General features: G+C 38.4%; 1 long non-coding RNA gene across 1 annotated transcript; it reads left to right on the plus strand.

Annotated features, from left to right (window-relative positions):
- Window positions 1-811: 811 nt before the first annotated feature.
- LOC136844953 (uncharacterized) lies at window positions 812-11,102 on the plus strand. The gene is made up of 2 exons (XR_010855021.1): window positions 812-1,113; window positions 10,646-11,102. It is a non-coding gene; the product is annotated as an uncharacterized lncRNA (long non-coding RNA).
- The last annotated feature ends 29 nt before the right edge of the window (window positions 11,103-11,131 follow it).

Consider the following 11,131-nt stretch of genomic DNA (forward strand, 5'->3'; position numbering starts at 1 on the left):
ACATGTGTGAATCACGGCTTTGTGTGCCTTATAACCCTTATGATACCCGAGGCTAACAGCACCAATCAGATATGCTCGTGTCAGTTATTAAGCACTGCTAACTCTAATGCACCCAGTTTTGAACGGAAATGTAGTTTTAGATATTTGTTCTTATTCTTAGGTTACCTTTATTTCATGTCAGACTTTTCTTAGATTATTATTTTTTCAAAGGAGCAAAGTTAGTCAAGTGAATAGCCTTTCGGCAAGGTGCATGGGAATGCGTTATAATAATAATAATAATAATAATAATAATAATAATAATAATAATAATAATAATAATAATAATAATAAAGGAAGCTATCTACGCAGAGGATCATCCATAATACAGGATTTTAAGTGTGAATGGGACAGTGGCCATTTTTTTTGAGGAGTTATCCAATGGAGAAAATCGGTTAATAATAATATGGATCATTAGTCTTGGTGGCTCCAGTAATGAATTTTTCGCTGAATAGATAGAAAAGGCTTGTTTAGGATTATAGCCGCTTACGCCTATTTCTTCATCCAAGGTATAGAGTGCAGGTATTGACTGTACCATCTCGTTTGTTCGTTTGGTCTTGACATGGCTTCAATTGCTCGCTCCCCAGTTTTCCTGTTGTTGTTATGTTCTCTTGGTACGTTGTTGAGTTCTTCCTTATTCCATTTAGAATATTTTTATAAATGAATAAAGGTCTGTAAATGATTTCATATGCATTAGTAAAGGTGACAGCGTTAAAAGAATTACAAACGAAGGTTATCCTCGGGAAATGCCATGCAGTTATACCAGCGACTGGAACTGTGAGGGAGTTCCGCCCAGTGAGGGAATAGCTCACAAACTCTCGCCAATGAGAGAAGGCGACAGTTACTGCTTTCGAAGTTAGGTATTGTGGAGGTCTCTGATTGGCCAAGAGAAATCTTTGGACGTTTGACTCTGAGAAATTGGTAGGAGCAGTCATGGTGTAGTGCACCCATGTCTGTGTGAGCCGGATAAGTCCTCGAGATTATTTGTGAAACGCAACATTTTTCTATTCGACTTCTGTAATCGACGAATTCTGTCATCATTGCCGAGACTTCTACTAGTAGTCATTATTGTATGCTGTAAGTCTGTGAGCCTTTTTTTATGTTCTCAACTTTGACGATGTTCGGTGATATCCGGTGCCATTTTTGTTAAAGGTGCGTTAGCAAATGCACTAACAGAGACTGTTGTATGCCAAAGGAAGTGGTTTTATTTAAAGCTTAAAATGGTTTTGGCAGCCAGATTCAAGCATTTTCAAGTGATTGTTATTAAAATGTCCTATCAACAGTATGAAGTTTCAAAGGTAACAAGAAATGACGAAGTATAAGGTGCAGACAGACTTGATCCCTGCGCCGGTTTGGACCCGCACATTAGTCATCCACAATAGCGTAGGCAAGCTGAGATTCGTATGTGGCGTACTCATTAATTGTGAAACTCAGGTTATCGTAAATCTCAAGAAATTTTGTGAGGGTTGGGTACCTGAATTTGTTTAGGGTAGTGACTGAATTTAGTGTGGTTTGGATCAGTTTCGTGTGAGTTGGTGCACTGATCTCTCTGATGACTTATCTCAAAGGCACGGGATAGTTTTGACAGTGAAAAATGTGTTGCTGTTAGAACCCAACACTTGGCTCCTTGAGTACTGAATTTTAGTGAAAATTGAAGACCTTGCTTGTGTTAGTCCATTTAAAAGTTTGGGACTGTTCAAAGTGCAGGCATGCCCACACATTATTAGTACTTTAGTTAGGCACTGGATAAAACCTTTCATACACAACTTAGTTTCCATGCATAAATAAGTACGTGGTTGTGATTACAGGAACTACCGTATGTTCAAGTGTAATGTGTGTGTGTATGCGCATGGGCGTTTACTGATTTTGCCATAAAGGTCCCTCTCCGCTAAAGGCGCTCGGCGAGACCAGTAAACTCACCCACTCATATACTGCAGACATTGAGATTTCATAAGGCGCACTTCATATAGTTAAATCCACAGTCATGGCAGTCGGAGAATGAAGTCTTTTCATTTTTTATTGAACACAGTTGTCAGTCCTATATATCGAATGGTGGGGCTTAGTGTACAGTTTTAGAGCGGCAAATTGAAAGGCTGTAATACCAACATAAGAATTGGATTGTGGCTCAGATGACTCGAGCCCATCTGTGGCTATTCTTGTGTTGACTTCGTTGTCTGTATTCTACGCAGCAGTTCTTTCACAAAATTTGGACACCCAGTCTCGATAGCTTAGTAAGTCATTACACATTTTACAACATAGTTTTGATGGGGAGTCAATGAAACTTGAGTAATACAGGGGCAATCTTGTCACGGGGTGCAACACCATTTTTTAATTTTGCTGTTCTGTGTAATGTATTTTGCAGTTTTCCAAGTTGCGTCTTAGGTTGCTAGACAGTTGCAATAGTCCACTCTTTGACCAATGTATCAAGTTTTGTTTTTTTAGAACACCCCTCAAGACATTTAAAGGCAGTATTTCTGTGGTGAAGGCCAGTAACCATTAAAACATTTTGATATGAACACAAACTAATTTTAGTCCAGTAGTATACCAAAACCACATAATTCTTCAGTGGTCGAAACTATATTGCTATATGTATTTCGCTGAAAATCAACGTTATTTCGACATCCTACCAACGTAAATTCAATTTTAAATTCATTTTAACGATTAAATGTTGCCCATTCCTTTAAACTAGTTAGAACATTTTCTCGTGCGTATCATGGATTTTTATGGAGAAATGAAATTGGGTATTATCCGCAAGTAACTTGAACTTGCCCCCGTGTCCCTGTAGTACATTTGACAATCCAGTCGTATAAATGCAGAAGTAGGATTGGACCTAATACACTACTGGGATACACCTCCTCCAAGTGCCTAAGATGAATGAGTTTGTCTGTAAGCAGTACATTGTCACACAGGTAGTCTTTCAGATACTCAGAGGCATCTTGAGTAATTCAAGTGGACTGTAATTCATTTAGAAGTTCATGCACAACTAATCCCGTAGGGGGATAGTGCTGTCATTGCACCGCATGAGATGCACCGTATGCATTACTTAAGGTTCTTTAAAGCATCCCTTCGGCCCCCTAGCTGCAGCCTCTTTCATTCCTTTTATTGTACCTCCGTTCATATTCTCTTTCTTCCGTCTTGCTTTCCTCCCTGTCCTAACAATTGATTCATAGTACAACTGCGAGGTTCTCCTTCTGTTACACCTTTCTGGACCCACCTAGTGGGTGCTGCACCTTTCAAACCTTTTTACTGTGTTTCCGTTTCAGCGATGAATGTCGTCATAGGTCCCAGCGCTTGGCCCTTGGGCCTAAATTCGATATTGTGTTTTGTGCACAACTATCAAAAGCAGCGCTAAGATAGAGACAAACGACATTTGCTGTCATCCATCATTTCTCAATAGATTATTACCAAGAGAGCATATGGCAGTCTCGGTAGAATATAATTTTCTATAAGCCGATTGACTATCCGACAAAGCAATTACCCTCTAGATGAATAATTTCTCCGTTACACATTCTAGCATTTTTTTTATTTGTCATTTGAGACAAGCGTGAGTTAACTTAGATTTTGATAAGTGCACATTCAAAATTGTTTTAACAATAACTACTATCAGAAGTAGGAACTGACATAAATATCAGTAATGTATAAAAAAACAAATTTCTTTCTCCAGCAAATTCAGTTAATGGCATCGCATCAGTTGCAGTTTTCTTTTTCTTTATAGTAACCCTAACATCGTCGTTATTTGCACTCTAAATCTCGTTAGTATTTCATTTTGCATCAGGTTCAGTAATTATTGATTAGGCGTCTCAACACAATGTTCCCTTGAAACGAAAATTCAAAGAAACTTGAGCCGTTTGTGTACCGTCCCCTCTAGAAGGGAGACATTAACCGAGTGCTGCGTGCAGCGTGCACCATTTTTCCACCTGGATGGTGTGGCGCTGGAGGGTACGGACACGGACTCCCAGGTTTTCAGCGGGCCTTTGCGGTAAGGTTGCTTCCCCGTGCCCTTTGTCTTGGCTTCTTGACCATGCCTCAGGGTTCACTGGTGCGCATTTGTATATGGGTGAATTGGTGGGCCCGGGGACGGTCTGTAAAGCGTAGCGGGCTCGATGTGGGTTCTCTACCGCATGGTCGCAGTGTCCAAGCCAAGACAAACTATGAAATTAGACTTTGTCACAGGTTCTTTGGAAACCGGTGGCCATATTCTAGGTGCTCCTCGAGTGCTGTTCTGTAGGCAGTAACAATAAGGGTTTGCTGCATCCCTGCGGTCGCTGGCTGCATACTAGCCATTTACTAGACCTCTTCAATCTTACGATGTAACCTGTATTACAATTAACCTATATTACAACGGTGCTTAGCCGAAAACCCTTGAAAAAAAAGTATTTTGAAATACCCAATATTTCCAATCTTTGAACATTCGAACAAATGCTCCGCGGTAGTAGAGATTATATTTTTATATTTTACATTTGCTGGTTGCGTCATTATGTCTTACATTTCTGGTAGTTACTGGCAACTCGTGAATCTCTCGATAGCCAGAAAACCGATTCGTACAGGCAAACAGCAGAGCAGTACCGGTACTGTTAAAAATGAAATAAAAATTCTGGTGGCAGAACTTTGTAAGTAAAGTTAGCTTTCCTTCTAGTGTGGAGAGGCAAAATAAAAACCCAAGTGGGTATAATTAGGTCTAATAGGAGCATTGGGTGCTTGGTTAAGCTTATATGTCAGTTTCCTTGGGAAGTTTCATTTTTACGTACTTTACGTACTTTTCTTTTCATTTTCAAGTGCTCTGGGTAATGACATGAGAATATTTCTCTCTCTCTCTCTCTCTCTCTCTCTCTCTCTCTCTCTCTCTCTCTCTCTCTCTCCAAAATAGTTCTTAAATGCTGCAGAGTAATTGTATATGTACCCGTGATGACTAAATTAAGTTTATTTATTTTTACATCAGGTAAATGAACCGACTCGAGACGGTCTTCTCCCAAGGTCCACCCTACGACAATTACTAACGAGTAAATCAAGGTTAATACGGTAATTAATAATGTTTGGAGTTTTAATACTTACTACTGTACAGCTATCCTTATCTTTCTTTTAACCTTATAACTACTAACACCCCCGTATGAAGTAATGGTTCGGTGGCGGAGCTGATTTGAAATATTAATGGGGTTCTTAAGGACTGTAGTTAACACAACGTGGTTTAAGTTGTTCCTAGGCTGTAGTGGTCGCTAAATTTGACGATGGCATTTGCACTGAAGTCGAAAGAGTAGGAAGTTAACAAGGTTTGATATGAAATGTTAATTTCTAAAGGAAAATTATTTAATATGCGAAGAGAAGACCCTTTGTGCCTATAGCTTTAGCTTCAGCAGCAGGATATATAAATTATATATAAAAGTGAAGTTTATTGAAAATAGGCGTTCTTGCTTCAGTGTTGAATAGTTTTTTTACGAGTCACTTTATCGTTTTTTCAGTACCTCTAATATCATAACTTTCTCTTCGGATTGGTATAAATTTACTTTCAAAAGCTGTATTTATTGCCTTATGACATTAACTTTCAAGAAATTGAGGGGACCGAATTTCAGATAAGCGAAGTTTTAGACGTTCTTCTTGATAAGATATTTACTAAAATCCACAACGATTACTTGATAGTTGGTAGATTGTCAAATTAATATAAGCTTTACTTGTTTGTGGTAATTTCATTAGACAGGACATTCTTACTAGAGCGATTTTCATTGGACTCACTGATTTTGTAATACGTTCAGGCACGGCATGAATTTAAATAAGCAATAGTTCGTGATTTCAGACTGAAGAAAGCAGATGAAAATGCAAGATTACGTAGCAGACTAAAAGTTACATGCATAACATGGGGTGACCCTCGACAATAAATGTCATAGCGCAATATTCTGTTGTTGCCGAAAATGCTGAACATTTATAGGTATTGACGGTACACCTCACCACATTAACCAGCTGAAACAGGATCCAGAGTAGACATGATATTTCTTTGGCTGTAGGAAAACACTAGATATTTTGATCAAAAAACAAAGATCGGGGCTAAATTCATTGGCTCAATAAGTACTTGAGCAATCTAGCGCCAAATTTCTATACAGATGGAGAAACTGTACACATATGCTAGAAATTTAACATAAATCCACAACATATCCTAAAAAGGTCAAGATGACTTAGTGATGAAGATGAATGTCAAATACCATCTAGGCTCTTTTAGCACTAATCTGAAAACCTGCTTTTGCATTCACGATGGAATTCAAGAATTCTTACTGTTCCAAGGAAGGTGTTCTCATAGGCAAAATTGCTGAAATAGTGGAAGGCTTGACTTATTAGTAGGCAACCATGAAAAGGAAACTGCTACAGCTCTCTCTCTCTCTCTCTCTCTCTCTCTCTCTCTCTCTCTCTCTCTCTCTCTCTCTCTCTCTCTCTCTCTCTCTCTCTCTCCATCAGTGTCAATCATAGGTAGTTTTTAGAAAGTGAATTTAGCAAGATTATTAGCCTTTGGTTCTAATTACCAAAACAACACGAGAAATATTTAATTAGCATTGTAGTGAGGATTTATAAAAGTGAGTTTGTTGAATAGTTAGCCATCGTAATATGCTAAGGTATGATGTTAAGAAAGAAAATAACTTACTAAAGAGGGTTTTACTATTCTCTAACGTTAGTATAGCAATGGTTGGGTTGTGTAGCCCTGGCTAACCAACTGCTTTAATGCCACTTGGTTTCATGAAACATTTCTGGTAAGGAAATGAAGCTTTTCATTTTTTCACCAGTTGATGCTGCTTCTTCAGCAACCTAAGTAGATAAAAGTTATCTTGTTTTAATGGGGAAAGGAATTTGAACTACCTCAGCACAGGAGTTGATTAGCATGGATTTTAAAGTTTTTTTTAACAACTGTTTACCTCTGTGGTGCATTCTTGGCTTGCAAGAACATTTGAATTATTCAAAGAAAGGCAAAAAAGCTTTCTAAGTCACAGGGTCATTCTTTACTGTCGATGGGAAGAGATTCTGCTCTCTTCAGCTCACGGGCGTTTTGTAAAACTGTAACTAATGATACTGTTTTGTTCTCGGTGTAATGTTAAAAGTGCCATTACTGGTTGCTATATTGTACTCGTATACTTGACTGAGATAAGGGAATATTGCTTAGTTTCTACTGGTGAATCAAGGAATATTTCTGGTAGACTTTGTACAACTGTTGTTTTATGCAGCCTGAGTCTTGGCCTTTTGTACAGCATATCCTTCCTGTCGAGGTTTCTCACGACCTCATTAATTAGTCATTAGTATTTGTAAATATGACAGCATTTTTTGAGGTCATTATCCGTAGGTTTCTTATAAACCTTCACACTGGTTCTCTCTATTCCTGGTAATTTCACTTTCGTCAAAACTAAAACTCATCGACACACTGCTTCCCTAGCTCTGGTTTCAATTTTTCAAATTATCGTCCCACTAGCTCGTCAATTTAGGTGGGGAAATAAAAACATCCAAATTGCATGTTACTTCATCGATTCTTCGCGAGTCGTGTACTAACCATTCATTCATCTCTTAACACTCACCCCAAATATGATATAATTCATCCTCAGGTGAATTATTCACCGGTTTAAAGGCGCTGTTTTAAAGGAAAGGTTACCCAGGAATGGTTGATAGTAGGGTTGAAAGGTGAAGCAAGGACATGTATTAAGTGTGGAGGACTGACTTCATTCAAGTGTACTATTAGCAGCTGGGTCTAGTCATGACCCTAAGACCCTTACCCAAGACGGCTGGGCTTAAGAAATGTCTGGTATTTCAAAGGGCAGTCGTTAATGACATTTTTCCAGTATGCAAGAGGGGGGCGAGGCTGGATGAACAAGGAGTATTGTGAAAATTGTAAAGAATTTGTGTGAACGGTTGCTGTCTAGTGAAAACCACAATAGGAAGATTACGAATTGGTGGAAAAACTTGTTTATTTGTAGTTCCAGATGGTACGTCAAACGTTTGTGGTTTAACTAGTGTAAGGAGGGTTGTTAAGTAATGCTCCAGAAATGCTGTTAGAGGACTGAACCTGAAATTGGAAGTAAGCGATTATGAGAAAGGACACAAATGACTGGGAAAAGTGAAAGTTTTTTTTATCTTGGTGTAAATAGGAAGCAGATTAATATTTGTTTTTTTTATCTTGGTGTAAATAGGAAGCAGATTAATATTTGTAAGTGTGAAAAAGGAAACTTACAGATTGGATAGGTATTGTAGAACGCGAGTAGTTGAAACGAAAAGAGAGCTTCCAAGTTTCTTGATTATTCCACTTAGGAAAATAAAAAGGTTCACCTCAAAAAGTATGTACAATCACAATGAATGGTGAGGGGTTTTTTTTTTTTGTGCTTAGAAATAGTTTCGTTGCAGTAGTTGACCGAGGCTGTAGGTTTTTCTGAATGAAAAGGGAATGTAACTAAATAGTTATTTTTTTACAAGCTTGTTTGTTAATTTTCCAATCACGTAAGGTTTGTTTTGGTTACACGTTCTCTGTCTGTTTTCCTACCTTTTAAGCGTTTCTACGCACCCTTCCTCTCCATCTATTAGAGAGCTTCCGATGAGCGTCGCTCTTCGCAGTTTATCATGGTCCATTCGCGGGAAAGGGATCAGGACTTTCCGGACACAAACATTTCACTCTAGGTACGATACGCTTGCCGCTATCTTCACTCTTGATTTGACACTGTAGCCTAACCTGATTGGCTCACGGGTTAGGCTACAAAGTCTTTTAGTGCCCTCTGCCTTCATGATGCCTGTCTAAAACTATATTGGTTTTCGATGCTTTCTTAAGGTCTATAACTGTGGTACAATCTCTTCATTGTTGTTACCACCACTTGCAAGAAGCCATAGGAATCATTAGCGGATTTAGCCTTTTTTTTTTTCTTAAACTCCGCCAGTACGTTCAAAAATATTTTTACAGCATGCTTGAGCGATTTATTCACTCGTCTTACTTCAGTCAACCCACTTACGCTAGTGGGTAGAGTTATTACGTAAATAATTTAGTAATTACCGCATGGTAGTTCCTTTAATTGCCATTACAGTGAATATAAGACTAAGTTGTGTAGCGTTTAACACAGTAGGTGATGGTTTACAGATTTTTCCCATGTTTTAAAACGTTAATTTGTATAATTTGCATTCTCTCTTGGGCGTGTAGGAGTTTGTAGTGGGGAGATTTCTCTCAGGTCCTGGTGCAAACGTAGTGTCCTTTCAGTACTGAGAGCTGCTAATTCCGATACGTCAAGTGATGATGTAACCACATAAAGTGATGTAGCTACGATGTATGTAGTTAGCAGGTGTCTGTTGGTGCGAATAAGAATCCATGGATGTAATATAAAGATACGTAGAATTGTTATTGTAAGTGGGACACTCATCTGTCGCATGGCTTGAATGTGTGTTTGGCATGCATTGGTCTAGGGAATATGACATCGTAATATCAAGTTAAAAGACTGCTTACATTCGTTTAAATTTCCACATGAAGTAAACTAGTTGTAAAGATACAAAATACCGTAACAGGCGAGTCAAGTGTGGCTAAGATAAGTTAACTCGCGATTTCGTTGGTACAGTATATCAGATTTCTGTTTATTACTTTAAAATACAAAAAATGAATTTCACCACGATTACTTACAATTCCTATACGGCGTGCTTCAAGATTTAAGTTGTCAGTCAGTGAGAATGATCATCATCTTGTTTTTATTTGGAGGAGTTAATGGTTGACTTTGATGATAATTAAATACCTGAGATGCAGTTTCAGCGGGTCTTAAAAATGCTCAAGATCAGTATTGGACCAAAAAAAATATCTTGGGCAACTTTTGATTCGATTTGCGTCAGATTTAATTTCCTCGTACAAGTTTTATTTTCGTAATATCTTAACGGACTTTATTTACCAGTTAGGCTGCTACTTAAATAAGGTGCGATGTATTTTAATCCCCTTAACTGAATAAATGTGAATAACAAGTTAGTTTAGGGTTGGAAACTGTGGAATTTGCTGTTAGCTGTTAGATATCTTGAAAATACTCAAGTGCCGGTTACGTTGCAGGGTCTTTGTTGCGCTTCAGAAACCCAACCACTAAAGCGTCTTGTTAATTTGGGGTGCTACTATTTTGCACCGGAACCTGTCAGTCAATGTTCATCTTTGCTGGACAGTTACGCTCGTGTCACATGCTGCTGTTAGGGATGTGTAAACTATTTAGGGAAGAGAGTTCTTTTGGCTCTTACAACAAAATCCTTTCAAATCATCTACTTCATTAAAGATAAACAATGATAAAGCCTTGGAATTGATACTATCTACCTGCTGATTAATTTGAAAAAAAAAAAAAAAAAAATGTGCGGTGTGTTGTTAGGTTCACCCTGTCTTAATGATTTTGTGTGTATTGACTAAGTAATTTAAAATCTAGATCATCTTTTCTACTACTGGACCTTTATACGGAAGTGCCACCCTTGTTTTGCCTTTTGTTAAATTTGTGCGTGGTATGGCATCTATACCTCTTAGTAACAAAGATTCTTAATGTCCCTCCACAAAAAATTACTAACCCCCCCCCTATTCCTGCCACATGAATATTCAAGACGAGAGTTGAGTCTTAGTTGTTCTTGTATTACTAAAATCCTTTGTTTTTTCCAGGAGGGCTGTACCGAGAGGGATCTGCTGACGTTTTACCTTGCATAATGGACTGAGATGTTCATAGGAAATGAGAAGCTAACAAATATCCGGCTGGCCGTGGCAGGGACTTACCTACATACGGGCTGCTCCAGGAACAAGAGCCTGTGCCAGCTCATGGCTTAATCTTAAGTGGTGGTCTGAACGTTTAGTGCAGCAAAGCTGCTAAACTGACCAGTTAGTGATCTATCCCCCCAAAAAAGGAAATGAAAGTTATATAACTCCAGGTTGGTGTGTTGCCAAATACGATCGATGCAGAGTTGAGATTGAGGAAAGACATGGACCACGCTTTGACTTATTTGCCAAGGCACAGAGAACGGCTGCCTCGTACATGAGTTCGGGTCCAGAAATTTCATCTTGCAGCTGTAGGGAGGAGAGGTATAGAAACAAATTCTATTGGGTAATTAAATTTATTACTACTCTTGGTGTGTTATTATTACAAGTAATAAC

The sequence above is a fragment of the Macrobrachium rosenbergii genome, chromosome 13, assembly GCF_040412425.1.
Source record: "Macrobrachium rosenbergii isolate ZJJX-2024 chromosome 13, ASM4041242v1, whole genome shotgun sequence".
Lineage (NCBI taxonomy): Eukaryota > Metazoa > Arthropoda > Malacostraca > Decapoda > Palaemonidae > Macrobrachium > Macrobrachium rosenbergii.